A 26,301-nucleotide genomic window follows, 5' to 3' on the forward strand; every position below is an offset into this window, starting at 1 on the left:
CAAGTGTGAAGAGTTACAGATGGACAAATTGGCTACTCTATTGGTATCCACAAAATGTTAAAAGACTTAGCAGAATGCTCCAGCTACTATGTAGGTCTATGGAAACTTCATGAGCCTATTTGTGGACAAGAATCCCAAAAGATAAGATATAGATGAGTTTCCATTTGTGCCAATGGAAAAAAGAACCCACATAAAAAAATCACAAGTCTATTGAAATATTCAAGCATTTGAGAAAATTAGTTTTATGTGGCAAGACAACATAGAAATCAGGTCAGTATCAGGTCAGTAATCAACATCCTTTAATTTAACTTGCTCTTAGTGAATGCATGATGTCTCCAGTAATGAATGCTTACAAGTAATTTCTTTGATATCTTTTTCTAGAATTTTTCTTAGATGTGGCAAAATAATAACAATACAATCTAGCATTTGTACAATACTTTAAGGCTTGTAAAAGGCTTTACTTTATCTTCTTTGATCATCACTATAGTTACATGTTATTATTATCTGCATTTTATAGATAAGAAAAATGAGTGTAGGGGACAAGTAAAATTACTTGCCTAGTGATATGTCAGTTATTTTCAAAAGTAGTATTTGAACTTAGGTCTTCTAGTTCCAAAGCTGGTATGCTCTCTCCACTTTACCTGTCTGTAGTTTCAATCTTTTTTTTTTTTTTGGAAATTTAAATATTTAATCATCTCAAGGTCTCCCAAAGATTATGGATAGTAATTCCATAATCACATTTGCAAATGTTTTCAGTACCCTGGGTTGCAATTCATCTGGCCTTTGAGACTTGAACAACCATACCTGATAAATATTTTATGAGAGAATTAAAATAATTCCTGATGATGACTTCATTTTTTATTAATATTCTCTTCCTTTATTAATCAATCTGACCTTAGTAGTTATTCTGAAGCATTTATCATTACACAGTCCAGGACTTCAGCCTTCTAGACAGTCACCGCCTAGATGACTAATTCTCAAATGTCAAGAAATCTTCTGTACTTACGAAAGGATGATATTGATATATTAGTGAAAATGGTTGCATTACTCTGGTAGAAAGCAAGATGTTTAAGAACAGAGCCTACTGTGGTTTTAATCTTTATATTCCCTGTGCCTAGCATAGCATGTTCAATAATGGTTATAACTTAATAAATGCTTGTTGACTTGAATTACATTGCATTACATCACTTGGGAAGACAAGTGGTTGTGATACAAAGGGAAGAGCACTGGATTTGGAAATCTGAGTTTGAATACTAATTTTTTATATATTTATTTTACTTTTTTTTAATAGTTTTTATTTACCAGATATATGCATGGGTAATTTTACAACATTGACAATTGCCAAACCTTTTGTTCTAATTTTTCCCCTCCTTCCCCCTCCCCATGGCAGGTTGACCAATACATGTTAAATATGTTAGAGTATAAATTAAATACAATATATGTATACATGTCCAAACAGTTGTTTTGCTGCACAAGAAGAGTCAGACTTTGAAATAGTGTACAATTAGTCTGTGAATGAAATCAAAAATGCAGGCGGACAAAAATAGAGGGATTGGGGATTCTATGTAGTGGTTCATAGTCATCTCCCAGAGTTATTTCACTGGGTGTAGCTGGTTCAGTTCTTTACGGCTCTATTGGAACTGATTTGGTTCATCTCATTGTTGAAAATGGCCACATCCATCAGAATTGATCATCATATAGTATTGTTGTTGAAGTGTATAATGATCTCCTGGTCCTGCTCATTTCACTCAGCATCAGTTCATGTAAGTCTCTCCAGGCCTTTCTGAAATCATCCTGTTGGTCATTTCTTTTACAGAACAATAATATTCCATAACATTCATATACCACAATTTATTCAGCCATTCTCCAATTGATGGGCATCCACTCAGTTTCCAGCCTCTGGCCACTACAAAGAGGGCTGTCACAAACATTGAATACTAATTCTTTAGCTCGCTATGTGGTTTTGGAAAATAATTTCAGCTATCATTGCTTCACTTTATCTATGAAATGGACATAGTAATATTTGTGCTATATCAATCAATCAACACACATTTATTAAGCTCTTACTATGTGCCAGACATTGTGCTAACATACTTCAGATAGCTGTTTTAAAGACTAAATAAAATAATATATATAAAGAAGATATAAAGTTATTGGAAGGATAGAATTAAGTTGTGTCAATCCCAGGTGGCCTTGGAAAAGCTCAGAATCTCAAAATACTTCTGGGTTGGTTGTCCTTCACCCAGTCCTTTCAATCAGGAGTTATTCCTGATCTGGGACAGTTGAGGATGCTAATGTCTACAAATACTGTTTGTCATATAATACCATATTTCTTTTAGGCATCACTACACCAAAGAGACTAGAACTATTTAGTCAGATTCTTCATATGTTCAATTTTTCTGAGATATCTTTAAGAGTAAAATATAAGCAGTGGAATATAATAATGAAGATGATGCTATGATGAGGATGATAATGTATTTTTATGTGATCGCTGAACATTTCTGAATTGATTATTATTTAAAATATTAAACTGAATATACCCTACTGAGGTAATAGTCTTTTGAAATTCTAGCAGTTCCAATTAATCCAACATGCTCGTTTCCATAATAGGGAATTTTGTAAGAAGTTTCTGTTGTCCAATAAGAAATTTTAAGTACTTATGTGCTAAATGTTTGATTATCATACTCTCTTTTCCTGGAGATTTTATATCTAGATAAAAAGAAGTGTCCAATAAAGAAATCATGACTACTTAACTTTGGAGGGCAAAGAGAGACAGAAAGTTGGGAAGAGAGAAGGAAACGAGATAGAAAATCAGAGAGGGAGATAGAGAGATGTAGACAGAGATAAAGATAGATGGTGGTAGAAAAGGACAGAGACAAGGAGAGAGAGGAGTAAAATCCTACCACTTAATTATTACTTAAAAATTCTTATTGAATTGAATTGAAATGTGGAAAGAAAATATCTTCTTTGCCTTTGATAATCAAAATACTGTGATAGCAATGTGAGAGGATGAGATGGAAAGCTGAGAGAATGACAAGTCAAAAATAAAAATATTCACAGATTTCTTCCTCCCTATCTGCTCCTCCTATCATTGTTCTTCCCCTTTTTAGAGATACTTATGTGACAAGAAACCTTCTGACAGAATTTCATTAAGAGTACCTTTGGTGAACAATGTTAATGCCTAATAATTCATGGGAAATTAATTCTCTTTATTTTTTTTCTAAACCAGAAGCAACCTCAATGACATGTCCAGGTACTTATAACACTATTTCTTTCTAACCTCTCTTTTTTTCTGTACATTAAACAGTGAGTTCCTTGAGAGCAAGGTTTTCCTTCTTTCTTTTTTGTATTCCTAATATTTAGTACAATACCATTTGTCTAGTAGGTCCTTAATAAATACTAGTTGATGTAATAAATGACTATGTAGGCTGTTGATGATTTTTAAAAAATCTATCCCTGGTAACATACTGTCGTGTTCTGTTTTTCTGAACTTTACATGATAAAAATATCCTCCTTTGAATTTATCATCTTCTTCTTGTTCCCCTTGAAGCTGGATATGATTTTTGGTAAATTTGGTAAATTTTCAATGTTGTATTATTAATTGATGAGTATGGTGATCTGAATGATTTGTAGCTAAAGATAAAATACTGATTAACTAAAGACACAAAGACCAAAATGCTGACTAACATAGTCTGGATAATATTTAAGTGATTGAATGAATAAAGAAGACAGGAAGGGCTGAGTGAAAGGAGAAGAAATGAAGAAAAAGAAAAAAAGGAACAAATGGGTCCAAACTGGGAGATGTTTCTGATTCTCTTATGCTTATCCATCAGGCCTCTGTTTTTTAGCCTTCTGAACTCTGTAGATATCCAAGAAAAGTGAGAATTTTTTTAAATGAAAGAAAAATTCAGCAAACAAATATTGACTAAGATTTGCCGTTTTGAAATCCCTGAGAACCTGCTCTGAATAGGGAAGAAAATTTGAAAGAACCAGAGAAAGGTCTAGCAGTTTAACAGTGTAAAATATCATTACAGACTGAGTCAGAATTGTAGTCATGGGAAGTCACTCAGCTTCTTTATGAACTTAACATGTATTTTGGGCAGCTACATGGCACAGTGCACAGAGTGCCAGGCCAGCAGAAGTTAGGAAGATTCATCTTCTAGAATGCAAACCAGACATCAGACATTTCCTACCTTTGTAATCCTGAGCAATTCATTAACTTTGTTTGCCTCAGTTTCCTCATTTATAAAAAAATGGCAAATCACTTTAGTATCTTTGCCAAGAAAACCCCAAATGGGATCTCAAAGAGTCAGACATAACAGAAGTGACCTAACAGTAACAACAAGATACAGATCTGAGTAAAGCAATTTTCCCTGGAGGACAAAGGGTCTTTTACATGTAAATAATTATCCAGAGAATGCTGTAATATGCACAGCATTTCTTGCCTCTGTATCTTGGGCAGTCACTTCAAAATTCCAGGACTTTGTTTCCTCACCTGTAAAATGGGGGATGGTCCAGAAATATTATTCAGTTCAAAATTCTAAGTGAAGAATTGTGAAGTCCTTACTCATATTCAACCTGGCTCTCTCTTTCTCTGTACCTTTCCTTTCTTTCTTATATAACAAAGTAGAATATCAAACAGCTGACACCCTTCTGCTTGTTATAATTCCAGATAAGATATAAGCATGTACAGCCATGCAAAATGTGAAATATTTCCTCCCATACCTTATGTTTGTCCACCTAGCAAAAAGGTAAACAAAACAGCCTCCTCACAATATGATGAAATTATGAAAATTTGTCTTAGGTATCTCATTCCTCTCTCTTCCCCAGCAATCATATATATATATATATGTCCAAAACCTTCTAATCTTCTAGTCCTATCTCCCTCTCAAAACAGGAAAGGATATAGGAGTATGGATTCTAATTTGACTGTCATCGCTAATAACTGAAAGTTATTTTTTACCACTATTAACTCTTTTAGGTCTTTGAATTTGTTAACTGTTTATCTCTAATTGTGCAGTGGGATTTTTGTTAAAGGCATTTCAAATAATAATAAGCAGATCAAAAATTCTTTTGAGGGGAGGGACATTGAGAAGGGGCAATTTCAAAAGAGCTAACATATACCCAGATGCTATTCTTTACCACCAGCCACTTCCCCTTGTCTAAACCTTCTGTTCTCTACCTCTTCATCTCATGGGAATTATGCCCATTTTCCCCAGTTAAATATTTCCAACCCTGCAACAAGGGTAAGACTAAAGGGATGCCTATCCCTTACTTTTCCTGGCAAAGAGAAATGGTGAAATAGGAGAAAACAACAAAGTTAAAGGGATTAAAGTCAGAGTAACACATCATCCTAGTGTTGTGACTTTGGACATATCAATTTAAAATCACTGAACTTTAATTTCCACACCTGTAAAATGTGGATAATAATAGCATCTATCTACCTATCAGGGTTATGTATGAAAATCAAATACGATAATAAATGTAAATTCTTTGCAGACTTTAGCTGTGTGATATTCTTATCTTTGTTTGTACAGAATCAGACTTAAAATTCTCCCTGCAGAGTTTGAGTGACTTCTTTTTCTTCTTCAAAGCTTCATTCTTTCTTCCCTCCCCCTCTCATTTTTTTTCTTTTCCTGCTCACTCAAAATTCCTTCTCCTTCGTTACCCTTTCTACCCCCTGTATTCTCTGTCTCTTACATTCAGTTCAGCTTTCATTAAGCACCTCCAATATCATAATATTCTCCGGTTTTTAAGTACCTCTAAATGAAGTCACATTCTGATGGCTCAATCCATCCTGCAAGAGGACCTTAGGATTTTCAAAGAACACAGTGCTTAATGGAGCACAAGATCTGGCAGATTTAATCACCCTGAAAAGGGTGACCCGACAATGGACTTTTGTCTCTCATCAGCCCTGCTACATATGAGATTGTTGGTTATCAGCAGGTACATAACTGGATAATAATTTTTTTCAGCCTTACACACAATTCAGTGTCTGCTACCTAAAGGACAAGGGTGTAGTTGCAGCCTATGTCAGAAGAGGGAGCAACTACACAAATTAAGACACGGACACCTGAAATATGGAAGCATTGAAAAGACGTACTTTTACTTCCATCATCTAGGAACAAAAAAGGAATAACTATAACCAATTTTTTTTCAGTTTGCTGTCAATTTGTAAAGAAAGTCAGATGCTCATTATGACTTTTTAAAAGGATCTAAACTTTCTGACATTTTCTGTGTTCTGTGTTATGAATAGTTTACTTTGCTATGTAGAGGAATAACTTTGTTATTGGAATGGCCTATTTGTCTGGACTACATCCCCTATTATGTTGCAGATTGATTTTAAAAAAAAATCTAACTGAATAATTGCCGCTGTATCTCCACCCTCAACCCCCTTCCTCAGTTGACTAAATAACAGCAACCATCCACCTAAGGCTAAATATACTCAGCACTACTGCACTTAACACTCTTAGCTTCAAAAGACTCCATCCAACACACAATTTTCCTACAGGGAGAGAGTGTACCCCATTGATTTGTTCAAATGCCACAAAATGCTACTGATTTGCTCTTTACTCTAAGCATGTCTAAAAAAAAAGTCTATGTAAGTCAAATCTATATCCTAGGATACTAAAGCTCCCCCTTTCTCTTCTCTCCTGTTAAGTGCTCAGAAAGCAGTCTCTTTATTAACATGCTAATAAATCTTTTCATTTCTGTTTAGCTACTCATTTTATTTAACTGGATGAGATTCTTTCTGGCCTCTCAGGGAATCCAGACTGAGAAACTGCCCATCAGTGTCTGAAAATACTTAATAAATGCTAGTAAATGGAATTCACAAATTCCAAATAGAATTGCCACATTTACTCTATTCCAACGAATCAGTGCAATGGACATTCAAGTATTCATTCAGCAAATCAACTTTACATGACCTTTCTTCCAAGAATTAGAGATTTGAAACTGTAAATCTTAATTGGACACATTTTTATCATATTTATTGCAAAAATCAGTCAGACATGAAAACATTTATTAAATACCTACTGTGTGCTAGTTATTGTGGATGAAAAAAAAAGGAAAAGACAGTCCTTCAAAGAGCTCACAATCTGATTGGGAATATAACAAGCAAACAGACACATGCAAACAAGCTATAAACAGAATAAATAGGAAATGATTGAGTGGGAAGTCACTAGAATTAAGTGTTGAAAAAAACTTCCCATAGAAGATGAGATTTTAGTTTGTGATTTGAAGGAACCTAGTAAGTAGAGATGATGAGTTTTTAATTTTAAAATATTACCTACATTTTGTGGAGAATTATTTTGATGTAATAACAGTATAAAATAGAAATGGATATTTTTTGTATGTGTTTCATCTCAATTAACCTAATATAGACTCCCAATACCTTAATCTCAATAATAAATGTTCACAGACTGACTTTGAAAGCATTTAAAATTATTTCTGCTTCAGAAATCTTTGTTAGGAACAAGATTTATAATCATATTTTCCTAGGTCTTTCTGTTCTTATTCCAAAGTATCTCTGAATCCTGAAAAGGAACCGATATATTGAAATAGCTAAGTTTCAGGCTTTCCTAAAAAGATGTTTTTCCATCTTTGAAGACTGTGATCCTTCACAATTTGGTTATTGTCTTTGAGGATTACCATGTGGCTAAAAAAGTCAGTACCACATAGCTAGTTAGGTAATGTCTGACACTCAGGTCAGTCAAAAAAGACTATTTTTGAGTCAATTTCCAATGACAAGGTATTAAAGAGGAAGAAAAAAAAAAAGCTTTTCCAAGTTCTCTAACTACCAGAGAGTGAGGGATCTGTGCCGATGGGGCTCCAACAAGAATTCTTTGAAGAATAGTAAAATCACATAAGCTGTTAAAAATTCTTTCAATTCCAGTTAATTTTTGTTGATTCCATCCATATAAAATTTCTTGAATCTATCATCCCTCTCAATCTCCATTGAGTAGCTACCACCCTAGTGCAAGTCCTCCATATCCCCTTGTTATAGGCTTGGACTATTGAAATAACTTTGCAATAAATGTCCTCACTCTCCTACCCACACATATCCCCTGCTGCCAGTTTAAACTTCCTTCTGCATGAATCTAGTCATGTCACTTAACTGCTCAAAAATCTTCAGAGCCAAAGTGAAATTTGAACTACTTTACCTGAAATTCAAAGCTGTCTACAATTTGGTACCATCCTACCTTTTTTCTCATATTACTTTTTTCTTTGTGCTATCTGTTCCAGCCAGACTGGATTACTCTCTCTCTGACCAGATGGGCCATTTGTTTTCAGAACTTCTTGTCTTTGCACATGTCCCTCGGCGCGTCTGGAATTTCCCTATTCATCCAATGAATTCTCGTCCAGCCTTTTAAATCTCACTACCTTACATGGTCATCCCTCTTCCTCTCCACAGGTAATGATTCTCAGATCTCATATGCCACTTTATTCCACATTTTTAATGCATCTTTAAATATGATATATCTTTGTTTCAGCCTCATTCCCTTCCAAGACCTTGAGATCAGGGAATTTCCTAGTTAAAATCTATTTCTCCATATGCCTGTTGCAGAGTAACACAACAAGCATTTAACAAATATTTGTTGCCAGAGTGATTGGCTGAATGAATGAATGGTAATTGGCATACCAAGTTGAGAATCCAATTAAATTTCTTTTTTGTTTCCCAGAAAAAAAAATTTAAAAGCATAAGGGAGGAAATCATTAAAAGTAAAAAGATATGCCTGCAAGAACTTTTTAAAGCCAGATTTTTCTCTGTTAAGGAAATAATTAATTAGATCACTTTTAGAAGTAAACACATCATGAGGGCTTCATGGCACTAGAGTCTCTTAAATCTCTTCAAATTTGGCAATGAAAAAATAATTCAAAGAAAGGATATTTTTCTGGCTTATGGAGTAGTCATCTGGGACATAGTAGAACTGACTTTGAAGCCAGGAAGATATGGGTTCAAGTTCTGGTCCTAACATCTACACAACAGTGTACCCCAGTAAATTCTTTTACTTATTTTTATTCATTTTTCCAAATTATCCCCCCCCTCCCTCCATTCCCTCCCCCTGATGACAGGCAATCCCATACATTTTACATGTGTTACAATTAAACCTAGATACAGTATATGTGTGCAAATACCCTTTTCTTGTTGCACATTAAGTATTAGATTCCAAAGGTATAAGTAACCTGGGTAGATAGACAGTAGTGCTAACAGTTTACATTCACTTCCCAGTGTTCCTTCTCTGGGTATAGTTGTTTCTGTCCATCATTGATCAACTGGAAGTGAGTTGGATCTTCTTTATGTTGAAGATTTCCACTTCCATCAGAATACATCTTCATACAGCATTGAAGTGTACAGCGATCTTCTGGTTCTGCTCATTTCACTCAGCATCAGTTGATGTAAGTCTCTCCAAGCCTCTCTGTATTCCTCCTGCTGGTCATTTCTTACAGAGCAATAATACTCCATAACCTTCATATACCATAATTTACCCAACTATTCTCCAATAGATGGACATCCATTCAACTTCCAGTTTCTAGCTACAACAAAAAGAGCTGCCACAAACATTTTGGCACATACAGGTCCCTTTCCGCTCTTCAGTATTTTACCCCAGTAAATTCTAAGGTGCAAATACCATTCTGAGAGTTCTCTATATCAATAAAATATCAGGTCTAGTCCTTAGGTCACAGGAGGTAATATATTAGGGCAGAAAGAGAAAATAAAATTTTTTACCTACACTAAAAATTTTCTCATGAATCTACAAATTCCTGTGAGGTAGAGGCAGAGAGCTAGAGGGGCACTCAGTTGTGAATTATTTTTTAATCCATATAAAGTCAAGACAAGTCAACAAGTCAAATAGATTTTATTAAACCCATACTATGTGCCAAGTACCACAATATATGTTAGAGAAGAGAATTATTCCAACACATAGCAAAACAAAGACAAAATATAAAACATTCTTTAAATGGTATCCTTATATATCCTCAACTGCAAATAGTCAAATCTGGACTAAGGGATAAATATATGGGATAGGGCCAGCTAGAATCCATTTTTGTCACTCTCTAATAGTGTTCTTTCTAGGAACTTCCAAGGAAAAGCCATTTCTTTTGCTGGGTAGAATAGGCTTACAAGAGTCTGATTTCCCAAGAAAACCCACTAAATAATATTCCCTTTCAACCCCACCACCAATATTGACTGTTGCCTGAAATTCTCCTAAATAAAAGACATATGAAAAAAGATGAATCCAGAGAAAGACCTGATAAATAGAAGTATATATAGAATAATTTTACATATGGATGTGTGTATATGCACATATTTGTGTCTAATGGTAGCCATCTCTAAAGTCGGGGTGGAAGGAAGAGAAGAAAAAAAAATTATAGGATAATTTCATTGTATATTTGAAAGGAATAGACAGCTGTGCATAGTAGATTTGCCATTTTATGTTTAATCACATGTTTGGAAATGTTTGTTTTATCCCATGAGTTGAAAATAAATAATAAAAAGTTAAGTGTTTAAGTTGTTAAAAAATAGTTAGTTAAAAGTCAAAAATAAATCATATCACTATTATTTTGCCTCCCTCCTTCCCTTTTTAAAAATACTTTCAGCTGAATTAAAATGTAGATTTCCTCAGGGAATTATACAACTCACACCCTTCTGGGGATTCTGGTAGAAAGTCAGGAAAAAGTTATCCAGGACAAGGAGTGATTCCATTAAGGTGGGAGAGGAAAGAAAACTGAGATACATTTATTAATATCTAACACTCTTTATTCTTTCTCCACATCTCTTGGTCAGAAACAGAAATGAGAAACACAATCTTTGCCTCTTTTTACAATTGTGGACTCAGAGACCTATGAAATTAGAAATGATTCTTATTTCAATAATCCCACTTAAAAAGAAGAATCTCTTTCACAAGAGTTAGGAGGAAGATTTCCTTTGGCCTCTACATCAGAGCTTTTTATATCATCAATTAAAGCAACAGTGTAAATATTGCTGTTCAAAAGAGGTATAAAGCACCAGGCCAATTCTAACATTGCTACCACTAAATAAGATCTTAAGAATAGACTTAGTAAAAATGAACCTATAAGAGCAGAACAACTTGGCATATATCTGTTTTCTAGGACATAGGGGGAATAAAAAATCCCTCTTCTATTCATCTAGTTATGGCAGGCTCTAGACATAGTATAACAGTTAAAATGAAGCCAAATACTTCCATGAACATATGTCCACAAGTCTGTAATTGAACTACTATAAAGATAGTTTCATGGAACATAGTCCATTAAATACTCATGAATTTCAAGTTTTAATGATGCTTTTTTAAAATACCATAGTCATTTCATGATAAACTCTGCTCTCCCCCCACTTTCTCACTCTTGGATCCTTCCTTATTAAAAAAAAAAAGGACAAACTAAACTGATGAGAAATGCTATATCTGACACTCAATGCAACACTACTAAAAGGAGAAAAATGTACTTTATGATATAATTTTTATGACCAAAAAATTGGTCATAGTAATTAATCTCAATTTAGATATCTTTCAGAATCTTTTACAATGTTATAACAATTGTATATATAGTTCTCTAGTTTATACTTCTACATCATCCCATAAGTTTCCCCACATTTCTCTGAATTCCTCATATTTGTCATTTCTTACATTACCATATTATTCCATTATATTTACATTACCATGATGTATTTACCCATTACTCAATTGATGAGTATCTACTTTGTTCCTACTTCTTTATTATCCTAAAAATACTGCTTTAAATAATGTGATATATATATATGTATGATTTCTCCTTCTATATTTTATCTCCTGGGTAGTGTGATCACTACTTTAAGGTTATAAAAAGCTTAATGGCTTTTCTTATTTAATTCCAAAAAAAGTTTATTTAAGAAATATCTTGTTTAAAATTCAATATATCTAAAGAAATATAAAAATTGATAAGTTTAGATAATAAATAAATCAAAAAAATAGCTTTTTTAAATATGCAGGTCAAATCCCTAACTTCAAAACTTCTTTGTCCCTTAATGTTTCCTCTTATCCTTCTATTTTTAGTCTCCAAAGAAAGAGGGGGGCATGTCTATCCAAAGTTAAGCTTATGCCTGTGCTTGTGACTCCATCACTTTAAGGACACTGATCCATTATTCCATCAATAATTGCATTTCTCTCATGTATCTCCACTCTCTCCTCTCCTACTGGCTCTTTTCCCCATTGTAGATAATATTCATGTTTACTTTATTTTAAAAATGTTTCTAGTACTCTGCTACCTCCCTCCATCTACCATGATACTTGTCTCCAGGTGCAGTAGATAGAGCACCAAGCCTGAAATTAAAATTCCCTGAATTTAAATCTGACCTCAGACACTTACTAGTTGTGTGACTCTGTGCAAATCACTTAAACCTGTGTGCCTCAGATTCCTAATCTGTAAAATGAGCTGGGGAAGGAAATGGAAAATTAATCTAGTAACTTGGCTAAGAAAATACCAAGTGGGTTCACAAAGAGTTGTACACAACTGGAAAAATTGAACAACCACAAATCCATATTCAGTGATTCCTTTTTTCATCATTCACCCCTCAAATCCTCTCCCTATCATTTTACCAAAACTTCCCTCTAATATCACCAACCATCTTCAAAGTGCTGATGTCAAAGGCATTTTTTCCTCATTTTCCTGCAGCATTTTGCAACACTAATCATGTTCTGGTATTCACTCTTCCCCTGAACCTGGGACATTGTAGTTTTTGCTTTTCCTTCTACCTGTTTAACAATTTCTCTGAACATTGTCTTTTATGTTTACTTCCCTTCATCCTCTTGCCAACTGAATGAATATATTTAAGCAAACTTGATCGTTTCTCTTTTTTTCTATCTCCCTCTTCTATGGCCTTATCCATTGCTACAAGTTCAACCATCACCTCAATGCAGATTAACTTTTAAGTCTACATCATTCCTTAACCATGAAATTTTTCCTGTCATTCAGAAACAAATTTTGTTATGTCTAGATGTGAAGTCATCATCTTTCTCTAAGAATGTTTTCCTCTTTCTGATTTGTCTATTTTTTTAATGATGCTGCTATTATTGCCATTATCACCTCAGCTGAAACTCTTGGAATTATTTTTCATTTCTACTTTTGTCTCTTCCTTTCCATCCTAACAACAAATCCTTAGAATTTTCACTCTAAATTATCATTAATACATTTTCTTTTCCATTCCCTCCTTTACCTTTTAATCATATGATCATTAGATTTACAGACAGAAAGAACTTGTTTTGCCAATGAGAAAACAGAGCTAAAGAGGAAAAATTAATTGTCCATGTTTCACAGATAACAATCAGAACTGTTTCAACTCAAATCTTGATTGAAATCCTCATTGCCTCTTGCTTAAACTATTGCAATAGCTTCCTATGGTGACTTCCATCATATTGATTTTCCTAATTCACATATCATTCTATACTTCATAAAATATCATTGCCTCCCCATTGTCTAGGTAAAAGGTTTATTGTTCTTTGAACAGTATTCAAAACCCTCCAAATTTGGCATCAATCTACTTTTGTAATCTTATTTCATGTTCTTTAAAGATATTTTTCAGGAAGAAAAATCTGTATCGAAATGCAAGACTCCTAAAAATTTTAGACAACTCTGAAGAATCTTGTCATAGTTTTGTATCTCTAGAAATTAGCATTCTTTCCTCAAAGTTCTTCTGATGGCTTTTCCAAGAAAGTTTTAAGCATTTGTTTTCTTTTGAAGAAAGAAATGAATGATAATTTTCACTATCTTTAAAAAAGATAATAGCCAGCAACTTCAACTGGAGGAGAGAGAAGAATCAGGACAGTCTATTCATTGTAATGAAAGAGATTGTAATAAAGAACTATTGTTAAATTTAAACAACTCTGGTCAATTTAAGCAGCTGAACCATAGCTATCTGGAATGGAAATTACAGATGATTGTTTTACTCTGTATGAGTCAAAGCTAGTAGAAGATACCAGAGAGAAAAGTGAAATCTAATAATTACAGGAAATGAGCTATTGAGCCATCTGGACTATATGTCATCTAGTACTGTGCTTTTGTGTTAAAGCATATTTTATGAGCTTAATATTGTATTCCAGTAATTCCTGATATGTAGCATAGTCCCTAAATAAGCAATTAAGAGATAGTGATGGAAATAGTATGGATGTGTGAGCCGAGACCGGCCTCATGTTCTCAAATGGAACCTAGTTTCATAACCAAATTTTATCAGCTAGTGATGGATAGAGGAGCTTGATCAGCCAGAAGCAGCATTCTATGGGATATTTATCATTATCTTTTAGGAAATCATAATCATCATCCTGCTCACTGAAAGGGCATTCAGAAGCAAAACATGTAAAATTTTAAAGTCCCAAGATCAAACTATGTATAACCACTCCTTCCTGTGCCAAGACATATTCATACAAATGGTTGTATCAGCCAAACACTCATGCAGCAAGTGTTTATTTGCTGCCTATTATTCAATTCATCTTTTGTTAAAAATCTGAGCAGAGTATTGTACTAGAATAAGATTGAAAACTTGGAAAACACACGATTTTTGCCTTCATGGAGATTATTACAGTCTAGTAGTAACTCTATGACTATAATTATGGTAGACATTTTGAAGAAGAATAAAATATATCTTTGTCTTCATGGATTATAAAGAGAGATTAATAAATACCTTGATATTATGGGAAATGCATCAGACTTGAGGTTAAAAGATCCTATATCTCAGACCTATACTAATTGCAACCCCCAGGAAGTCAACTAACCTTTAGGGGCCTCTTTCTTCATCTTTAAAATTTGTATGAAATCATTTGTACCATATATTTCAGAGTCATGAGTAAGAAATATTTTATTATTCTTAAAGCATGTTAACAAAAATTAATTATCACAACATAGTGATAATTAATCACAACACTTTTTTATAAAACTAATAGTTAACTTCCAAATATCCATGATTTATTTTATCAGTATGGGATCTCTTCCCCACTCTGCATTAATACAATCCTTCTATGACATAGTATACTGTTACATAAATTATGATGTTGAAAACAGTTTCTGAGGTGGCTGAACTTCTGGTGCTCAATCTCTTTGAAATTAGCCAAGATATTTTTCATTAGGCAGATACATAGTTTTAAAACTTTCTCATTTTGGTAGAATTTGCCAGAGCCTGTGATTTGCTGAAAAAGCTTTTAAGAACATAGTTCACTTTCACATTCTAATGAGGAATCTGACAATGGCTCAGTGGTACTTACTTTCATGACCAAATTTTATCAGCTAGTGATGGATAGGGGAACATGATCATGAGCTGTATGACAGTAACAGTAAGTAAAAAAAAATTTTGAAGAGAGGGATTGAGCATGGTTGAAAGAGTAGATGGAGAAAACTTCTTGCAGGAAGACTTCTATTATGGGTGAAGATTGGACGGGGCAAATTAAATATTCTAAGATCAAGATGATATAAAGAGAAAGAAATGGGGGTACAGGGAAAAAGTACAGTGGTAGAAATGAACTTGTGGTGTACAAAGGATGGTGAGAAAATCATTTCACCAGATGATTACATATAAACTACAGTTTGGGAAGTAATGAGAAATAAGTTTGGAATAACATTTTATGCATTGGGTCAATCTTTGCTATATTTTGCAAATAGCTGGTCTTAATTCAAAGCTAGTTTATGAAAAATTATTCTCTAAATTCATCCTGTCATGGAGTTGAGGTGCCATCTCCTCCCACGGCTCTGATAGCCGTGTCACTTAAACTCTGCTAGAAAATACCTGTACATCATTTTTCTGCCCACTGTGGAATGGAAGTAGAGAGGAGACGATATTCATTTAATTGTGTGACTTAAAATGAAAAACATTTGGCTAATGAGTAGGCAGCTGTTCAGCTAAGTAAATGACTCATACTAGGGTATTTATAGTACATAACTATTTTTCAAGCCTGTAAAAATGCAAAAAAAAAAAAAAATTTCCACCCAAGACCAAAAAGCAGATGTTTTACCTTACTGTATTCATGAAAAATACTACAGAATATTATCTTTTCTGCAAGTAAAGCAAGTTTTTTTTTTATCAAAACCTGGATCCTAAGTTGATTGTGTTAGCTAGCTTTTCTAACAAGTCCTAATTTGTTTTAAATTGGTATCATTGAGTAACCAGATATCTATTGAATGATTAACTGTGAGAAGTTATTGTGCTCAGTACTATGACAAATACAAAGAAATATCAGAGCTGGAAGAGCTCTGAAGTCATCTAGTTTAACCAGTACCCAAAGAAGCAATGAACTCTAAGATAATCTTAACAAATGATCATTCAGCTCCTGGTTTCAAGGATCTCTCTGCTTCCCAAAGTAGCTCATTCCATTTCTGGTTAGCAAGTTTTTCCTTATATTGAACTGAAATCTAATCCCTGCAAATGTCCCCCTCTTGGTATTAGCTCTGCCTTCTGTGGTCTGTTAGAACAAACCTAATCATTGTCCTACATTGCAATCTTCTAGGACATTGCAAGATTAGCTATCATGACTCTCCTACCCTCATAAGCCTCTTCTTCAGTATAATCATCCCTAGTTTCTTGAACTAAGCCTCCTCACATAACATGGCTAATAGATTTAATGATTTTTAAAGCTAGAAGAAAACATATATCAGAACAGAGTTTCTCAGAATAGTGGTTTTAGGACCCCTTTACACTTAAAAATTATTTTCTAAAAAGTTTTGGATAATGTGGCTTACCATAATAGAAATTCAAACATCTCAGAATGATTATGGAATTAGTTTTGCCTCATGAACCTCCAGAAAATATCTTAAGATCACACATAGAGCATCTTTGAGTTACCCCATTATACAGATGAGGAATGTCCTCTAAATGCACTTCACAAAATATGTTTTGCATGATTGAGAATGTATAACCTATAGCAAATTGCTTCCCGTATCAGGGAGCAGTGAAAGGAGGGGGAGAAAAGGGGACAGAACATTTGGAACTAAAAACTAAAAAAAAAACTTTAAAAATTATTTTGTATGTAAATATGAAAAAAGTAAAATATTGTTATAAAAAATAAAAATAGATGTGCTCCATAATTGGACAAAATATATTCTAGTACAATAAAAAAAGTCAGAAAACCTGAGTTCAGATCCAGAGTTTAACACTTTTTACTCTTGCTTATGTGATCTTAGAAAACCTCCTTAATTTGGGGGGGTACCTCAGTTTCCTCATTTGTAAAATAAGGAGGTTGGACTAAATCAGAAATATTAGACACTCCAGATGCAGCTGCAATGCTCTTGAGTGCTGCCCAAATGAGATTAAAATTCAATGGGGAAATATTTAACAAAATATACAAAAAGCAATAAAACAGATAATATTACATCTTTACAGTAATTGAATATGCAGTCCACATAGATCCTTATGTACAGAGTATTAACTTGTGTTTCTAATTGATTATGTTAATAGCTGACTAAATGACCTCAAATATGACCTTCTCACTCAGAATCCATGATCTTCTGGTTCTCTTTATCAGATATCTTTAACTGAAATGGATAAAGGACTGTAGGAGTCTCTTTTTTTCTACAAATTTTGAGTTTCTATTAGTATTTCTATTGCATTATCTCATTTTATTGTCACACTATTGGTGGTTCATATGAATTAAGTACCAGTTCATTTAATCCAATGAGTTTCTGTCATGTTCAACTCAATACAATTCTGTCAATATTTATTAAAGATATTATCAATAGTGGGCAGTGTTCTAAGTACTAGGTATAGAAAGATAAAAAGGAAACAGTCAAGAGACTCAAGGCAGAAACCAAGTATACATGGACAAATAAATACAAAATTATTATAAAATAAATATTACTTTGCTCTGGATCATTTCAAAGAAGGTTACTAGCTGAAGTTTACTACCATGCAATGAATTGTTTCACCCCAACAACTCATGAAATAGTCCATCTTGTCATATAAGACATGTAAGACAGTCTGTATTCATTGGAGAAGAACTCACAATGACATAATAAGTCCTGAGTATTTTGAAGTCAAAGAATAAAAATTTACCTAATCTCCCAATGTCCCCAAGACAACTTTCTAAGACTAAAAGGGATAGATGAATTGATGATCTTCATTGGTAAAAGACATTTCAACAGTTCCCAATTCTGATAAATCAATATGTCTAAACCAAATTGTTGTATTTGATATAAGATTTAGATTGTTTTTGTATTTAAAATTGGAAATATGATAAGCACTATTTAAGATGATGAGCACGATTCACTCTCCACCAGCTTTCTTTTGATTTATTCATTTAAGAATTCATTTTTATTGCAAATTGGCTCCAGCTAGTTCAAAAAGAGATTTTTCCCTTTCATATTCCTTCTAAGTTTCTATTTCTTCTCCCCAGCTGAAATTTTCTAACATCTTCTAAATGGCAGATTAATGAAGAGACAAACAGATGTGTTTATAGCAGATGTGCATCTGGTATGTCAGAAAAACCAACAGGAAAATAGTGTTAGGAACTTTTTTCCTCTTCATTTCTTTCATCTACTTGGAAATAAACAAAACTATGAACATAAGGGGCTGTGGGGCATAGTATCTAAAGAGCCCTTAAAGCTATAGTGGCAAGAATAGCTTTGGAGCCAGAAAGATTTTGGTTTGTATTTTCCTCTTCCTCAGAACATACTACTGCTTGGATGCTCTCAGAAAAACCTGAAAAGTCCTTCATAACCTCCTATGTACACAATAATAGCAATGTTGTAGGATGATGTGAATGACCTTGCTATTCTTAGTAATACAATGATCCAAGACTACTCTGAAAGAGTTATGGTTTTTAAAAATGCTATCTGTACTCAGAGAAAGAACTGATTGTGTCTGAAAACAAGTTGAAGCATACTTTTTTAAAACTATATTTTTCTTAATTTTTTAGAGGGGAAATCTGTTTTCTTTTGCATTTTATGTAATGTTTTATATAATTTCACATGTACCTTCTCAATGGGGGTTGACTGGGAGGACGATTGGGGAGGGAGGAAGAGAGAGAATCTGGAACTCAAAAATTTTAAAAACAAATGCAAAAAATGTTGTTTTACATATAACTGGAAAATATATAAACATGTATTTATACGTAACGTGCTGCATACATACGTATATATGTGGGGAGGTTTTTTTGCATTTTACATATAACATACTACTACTTGTGTGACTGCAGACAAAATATTTCATCCCTTTCATCTATAAAGTAGATATAGTAACAACACCTACCCTATAGGGTTGTAAGGATAAAATAAAATATCATGTAAAGCATTTTGTAAGTTTTGCAAACATCAGATAATTATTGAATTACTGAATACCTACCATGTGCAAGGGAATCAGTGAAGTACTTGGAGGATAAGAAGAAATGTAAGTATCCTAAAAGAAGAATCATATTAGGAAGACTAGACAGAAACGTGAGAAAATCTTTAAAACTAAGAAATGTATTCCAATAACAATTCAGGACAAGAGAAGTTATAAGGCAAGTCAATGGATAATTATCAAAGAAATTGTACAGACATTCAGACTATTTGGAGATTCTAGATAAGCAAGATTGCTCTCTGCTGAGGTAGTCAATAAAATAAAATAAAATAAAAGCTTGTCAGTTAGTGTTAAGTGAGTCAGGTGTTCAAGAATGAACAAGACTTGGATAGGAAAGAAGGAAAACATTAATACATTTCAAGTCAAGTGAATTTATGGAACAAACTATTATCTGATGTTTTTTTTTTCTTTCTGTTTTTCATCAATGTAAGACAGAAGTATTTCTGTTAATAAAAAAGCAGAATGAGATTACTTTAAAATTAGTAGTCATTTTTAGAGAATGATGAGATAATTAAAAATAAATAATGACCTCACATTCTAGCCTCCTACAGTAATTAAAAACTGCAAGTGACAGGTATGAAAGTTTTACATAGTCTTACATAGAGTGAAAAGAATGCTTGACTTTGAGATAGGAGACCTTAGTCTAAATTCTGGTCCTGATACTCACAGTTTCTTATCTACTAAGTGGCCCTTAAAAACACAGTACTGAACCCACAGGATTGTTGTGAGAAAAAGCATGAGTAAACACTACAGTGTAGCAACTATGTGAGCTGTTGTTATTAGGACATAATGAGGTTTTTTAATTATTTTATAACAGTTTAGAAATATCACAGGTCTTAAAATGTTTTAACTGCTCAAGTCAAGAACTATTTAGCCCGCCTAAAAAACTTGGAAGTCTACATAGTCTTTATATCAAGTTGATACCCAAATAAGTTCCCTCTAATCTGTCAAATACTCCCAAATCACTTGACAGAATAATTTTAATAATACTCTCCTCAGAGTTGACATTATTTCCCTCCCTCCAAAAAAATGACCTTTTCAGGGGTAGCTGGGTGATCAGTAGCCAGAATGCTTGAATCAGAGTTCAAATCCAGCTTCGAGCACTAATTGTATGACTACGGGCAAATCACATAACCCTAGTTGCTTCCAAAAGAAACAAAAATGGATCAGTTGAAGAAATAGAATAGCATATAATTTGAAGAAGAAAAGGTGGAGAGTGGAACTATTACTATTTTCAAGTAAACTATTCCTTGTTTTCCTAGTTTATATTATCACTTTTTACATCTAACTCTTGTGTCCATTTTAACTTTTTCTTCACATAGGGTGCTCCATGTCTAGTTTCTGCCATACTATTTTCCAATTTTCCCAGCAGTTTTGTCAAATAATTAATTCTTATTCCTCTAGAAGCTAGAGAACACTATAGCTATTTTTAAGGAACTAAAATCTTTCATGAAAAGAAAGGATTTAAATTTGTTCTGCTTGGTCCAAGAGGGTAGAAATAAAATCATCTGGAGGAAGTTGTAGAAAGGCAAATTAAATTTCAATGAATGAAAAAACTTCTTTGGAAATAAAGACAATACCTCAGCAGGTAATTTCTTGGAAGTCTCTCCGATTACTGTGCCAAACATTTTATAATCACCTAAGATCACCTTGTCGTTAACTGGACCAGCTAGCTTGCACAGTGGCTAGAGCACTGGCCCCGGAGTCAGAAGGATTTGAGTTCAAATCCAGTCTCAGACACTAGCTGTGTGACTGGGCAAGTCACCTGACCTTTTTTGCCTCAGTTTCTTCAGCTGTAAAATTATCTAGAAAAGGAAACCATTCCAGTATCTTGGCCAAGAAAATCTCAAACTTAGTCACAAAGAGTTGAACACAACTGAAAACGTAAGATATGTTAATTTTGTTGTTTTCTATCTGTACCAATATATACAACATATATTGTTGTCTAAGTTCAACATATAAATGTATTATAAAAGTTTTTCAGTAGTTCTTTTGAATTTACCCTACATTTTCTCAAAAAGGAAAACTTTATTAGGGGTGCTATGTTATCAGGGTAGCTCACAAAAATACATTTTACCCTAAAGGACCTGAAATATAAGTGCTAATAATATAACAGTGTATTAGCTAAATCTGCACCATCTATAACAAAGTTTATGTGGAGAAATGCTTTCTGAATTACATCTTGGGATGTCAGAGACATCCTTTTCTGCCCTAAAGGGGAATAGGGATGGCAACAAGAGTCACCAGCAAGTTGCTAATATTCCATATTTGACCCCTTAAAATAATATACATTTTTTTTCTTTGGTCTCTCTATCAATAACTTCATAGTTATTCTGAATTGGAGCCCAGGGAAATGGAGCCATCATATCCAAATAAGTAGAAATGAGAGCTTGGACACAGACTCTCTTTCTACTCTTTGAAATTCTTTGAAAACTCTTTCAAAACTACTTTTGAGTAGTTTTTAAGTCAATTCAATTCCACAAGTTAGTAAACATTTATTATATAGTAAGATGAAAATAATTCTGTATCTATTTTATTGATCCTATTTACAGTTAATTGCTTTTATCTTATAACTGCCTCGGTCATAGTTTCTTATCTATGAACTTAGTTTGGAAATTCAGTTGGCTTATTATGAGTTAAATTTAGAAATCCAGTTCTGCTAATTACTGTTCTGTTCTTGCCTCAAAGAAATCTGCTATCCTGGAGGTATGTGGGTGGACACCAGAGAGTCTGGTCTAGCATCTTTACACCACCAAGTGAACCTCCAAGGATATCTGGTTTGCTTATCCAAAGAAATCTGGCCCACTATCTCTAACCTTGCAGGTGAATTCAAATAGTTTTCTTAGTCACAAGAGGAAAGGAGGGGGTTGTTTCTAGCCCCTCATTTCCAACTTCCAGACAATCATAATGTTCCCTATTCCTTAACAATATAACCAGTCATATTGTCCTCAACCCCATGAGGTCACTAACCCCATAACTAATTGTATTATTTCCTCACTTATCCTCTTCTACTCTTTGTTCTAAAAAAAATATGAATCAAGTCTTCATCTTGGAGTCTTTGGCTTAAACTGAGACATCCCATTGACATTATTTACTAATAGGGAGTTTAATATAAACTATTATCTTGCTCTGAGAAAACAAACCTCAGTATAATTTTGTTGAATTTTGCTCATGACAATAAGATGTGCAAATTACTCTGGAGGATACTAGAGACACAAAAACGGGCAGTAAATAGTCCCTGCCTTCATGAGCGTCTCCTGGAGAGGTGCAATATACACACTGAGGTAACTTGAGGAAAGAGAGAGAATTAAATGGTCAGGATCATGTATGACATGTACCTGAGCTGAGACTTGAAGGAAGAAAAAAATTCTGAAAAGGACAGCAGAGGGAAGATATTCAGTTATAGGTAAGTTTGTGTGCGTGAATGGCTACAAGCAATGGAATATCAGCTTCAGGTAAGACCTACAAGCACAATTGTTCTGGCATATAGAGTACACAAAGTAGAATAAAGTGAAGTGAGTCTGGAAAGACAAAATCACAGGTCTAGAGCTGGAAGTACCGGACACATAGTAAGTACTTAATAAATTCTTGTTGACTTTTGATTGATTAGTTGATTGTTAGACTAATGTCAAAGGTCATCTAGACCAACTCTTTCATTTGAAAAAACTGATGCCCAAAAGTATTAAGTGGCTAAAAGGGTAGTGAGGATTTTAGTCTGGGTTTTCCCATTTCTGAGCCAGTTTTGGGTTGTTGTTTTTTTCATTTAGAGATCTGTGAAAGATCAAATGACTAAACATAATTTGAATAGAGTGAGTGATGAGAATGGGTTGGACAAAAAAAAAAAAAAAAAAAAAAAGACTGAAAGCAAAGAAATGGCAATTTAAGTAAAGACACAAGAGCTTCTACTAGGCTACAAGTAGATCAAGGAGACAATTTTGGGGGAACTTAAAATCTTAGTCATAGAGGGGCAGCTAGGTAGCTCAGTGGATAGAGCATCAGCCCTGAAGTCAGGAGGAAGACACTTAATGCTTCCTGGTTGTGTGACTTTAACCCCAATTGCCTCAACCCCCCTAAAAAAGATGCTTAAAAGAATGGTAATGATGTCAACAAAATAGTTTAGTTGTAAGAATTTGGTAAGTTCCATTTTAAATATGCCAAATTTGAGAGACTGAGTGGACCTTCAAGTAAAGATATCTAGCAATGCCGTGATAAAATTTAGGAAAGAAATTAGGGGTAATTTTAAATCATTTCAAAAAAAATTGAAAATTGGAAGTAGATGAAATCAGGAGTGTAGAAAATATATGATTTTTTCCATATATGATTTTTATTCCAAAATAGATGAAAACTTTTAAAGCCTCTATTTATCAGACTTACTTTTTTTTATTATATTTGTTAATTAAACCTGTTTTGGAACCCATGATAAAAACTGAACAAAAGTATTATACAATAATGTGATTTCTAAGTAGAAGACCATAATCTAATAATATTGATCATGTGGAAGTACTATGCTGGTCAAAAAAATTACTTTAGAGTTATACAGAAGAAAAAAAAAAGAAATTTACCCATCACAGATGCACCACCAGTACAAAGATGGATTACTCACCTGGCAATAGAAAAACACTCCTCATTTTCCAAACGTTTTCAAACTATGCTGAATATAATTAGCATGAGGGAAAAAATGCAAATCCCTCCCTTTCAATAGAAAGAAAGTGTTTCAGAGCCATGAAATATTTTAATCCCTTATTTGTCAGGCACAGCTCCAAAACCTGATGTTCCTGGTTTTCAGAACTTATCCTACCTGGCATGTTCGCTGGTTAAACATTTTGGACTTTGTCCACAAATCAAATCACTGCCAAAACAGAGCCCAAAACAGATTCTTTGTATTGCCACTGAAACCAACTAGAGCATATCTGATCTGTTCATGCTGCCTATCAATCGCTTCTTTCTGTTCTTGTCTTGTGATGGCTTTTCAAACTTGTCTCCCACTTCTTGATAGGATCCTTTTTTTTCCAGTCAGGAAGATTTCCTCACTGACTCCTTTCAGATATTCATGGGGACCATCTAACAGTTCTGGGACCCTAGGAACTCCCAAAAACTAGGGAATTGCAGTTTTCCTCTAAACCAGTGAGTATAAGATGTAATGGTCCTCAAAGAACATGGCCAGGCAAGATTGTTAGGGCCTATCCTCATCATCATGGAGAAAAATGCACAGATTTCATGCTCACCTTTCTCTGCTCATTCTTCTTTTCTTCCAAAATGCATCTATTTAATTGCAACCTAAATAGCCTCTACCCAGCTTGACATACATGCCCACTCAGCAGTCAAAATTTCATCACTTTTTTTCCTATTCTGTCCTTTTCTTTATCCTCGTGTATGCCAGTCACAGCATTAGTCAGGGCAAGGAGAAAGGAGTTGAACAAAATTAAGGAAGTGTGCTTTCTTCCTCAATGAAATTACTTGATCCATCAACACCTTCAATGCCATGATAGTATTTTATTCATCTCTCTCATAATACATTCCTGCTTTAAGCTGCAATGCAATCAGCATTCATAACCTGGAGATTCTCTTTATGTGTAATATTTTGACGGATTTAGAAGCCTCCTCAAGTGGCTAAATGTCTGAGAACATAAAGGAATTTATATTTAGGTAAATAAATTCCTACCTTTTCCATTACTTGCCCTTATGGCTCTTTTCATCAATTCTTCAAATATTATGCTAGAAAGGTGAATTATAAATACTTGAAGAATTTCATTGTGCTGGGTTGGGGTTCCCTCTATTCATATAAATCATAGATCCTTCTTCACATAGAATCTTGAGGAGCATCACTGAATTTATTCAGAAGTAGCTGAATAAATTGTGACTAATTATCCCATCAGAGTCACATTTGCCAGGGGTATTTAAGGGGAAAGTATGAGAACCATTGCTAGTAGATAGAGTGACACAAACATGGGATTCTTTTTTTTATTTAATTTAAAAAAATTTTTTTCAAACCTGCAATTTTTAAGCAGAATAAGTTTAACATTGGAGAAGGAACTCCAGAAATGCAGACTTGGTTGGAAAAGTGCATAGATGGGCAAACTAGAGAATCTCCTCATCCTAAAAATGATCATTGTTGACCCACTGAGATGTCAGATGAAAAGGTGTTTATAAACAGTGTAGAATCTGCATTTTCTCATGCTCTTTAACCTGGTGCTCTTTAACCTGGCTCCCTAGCCTGGATGGCCAAGCCGAGATGGGTAGCCGAAAGAGGTAAGGATTTTGGTAGTGAACACGTGGGTCTTCTGACCAGGTGTTCACTAGGGAACCAACAAGTCAGGGCATCAAGTCAGGGCATTATGTGAGTAGGTACAATAAAGGCTTTTAAGATTACACGTGGCTGTTCTTGAGCGCGCTACCGGTTATTAAACTATAGATTCAAGAGATCGTGGCCAGAGACCTTTGAAGGCCTCAGAGGAGGCGAGCCGGGTAGAGTTGACACTGCAAAGGTCAGTGGTCAAAGGTACTCTATTGGGCTTAGGACAGACTAGTAATTGTAACTGCCAGGAGGGCATGTTACAAATGGTTACAAATAGTCACTTTGTTAGGTACAGGACCCAGAATTAGAGAGTCACTTCATCAGAAGGACACGTCAGTAATATCATAATAATCCCAACTCCATGAAAAAGATAGGAAATTCAACTCTATTTCAAAAGGAAAAAATTATTGAAATTTCTCTGAACCAGTTCCACTGACATCATATGAATGATACCTTTTCCCCTGTCATTTTAAAAAGGTTGGAAAAAGTTATTCAAACTTAATCTTTTCATAGTACTTTCCCAAACCCACCCATCCCTATAGTGTTGCAGGCTTCAGTAACCCTACAACCCACTTGAGTTCTGAAGGGTCTTGCTGCTCATCTTTGAAAAGAAGGAATCAAAGAACACTTAGACCTTCATTGGTCAGCATAAACTTAAATGGAAAAACTTTAATGGAAAAAGGGAAACTCCTAA

At 34.1% G+C, this 26,301-nt stretch overlaps 1 protein-coding gene across 11 annotated transcripts in view; it reads left to right on the forward strand.

Annotated features, from left to right (window-relative positions):
* Window positions 1-26,301, forward strand: part of DLGAP1 (DLG associated protein 1) — a 1,106,389-nt gene that overhangs the window by 533,797 nt on the left and 546,291 nt on the right. The window contains exon 4 of one of the 11 annotated variants that reach the window (XM_074275743.1): window positions 8,245-8,413. The exons of the other annotated variants lie outside the window; for them this stretch is intronic. The gene's annotated coding sequence lies outside the window, so the exon portion shown is untranslated. The remainder of the gene's footprint in view (window positions 1-8,244; window positions 8,414-26,301) is intronic. 11 annotated transcript variants of the gene reach the window in all.

Source organism: Sminthopsis crassicaudata, chromosome 1 (assembly GCF_048593235.1).
Source record: "Sminthopsis crassicaudata isolate SCR6 chromosome 1, ASM4859323v1, whole genome shotgun sequence".
In the NCBI taxonomy this organism is placed as follows: Eukaryota; Metazoa; Chordata; class Mammalia; order Dasyuromorphia; family Dasyuridae; genus Sminthopsis; species Sminthopsis crassicaudata.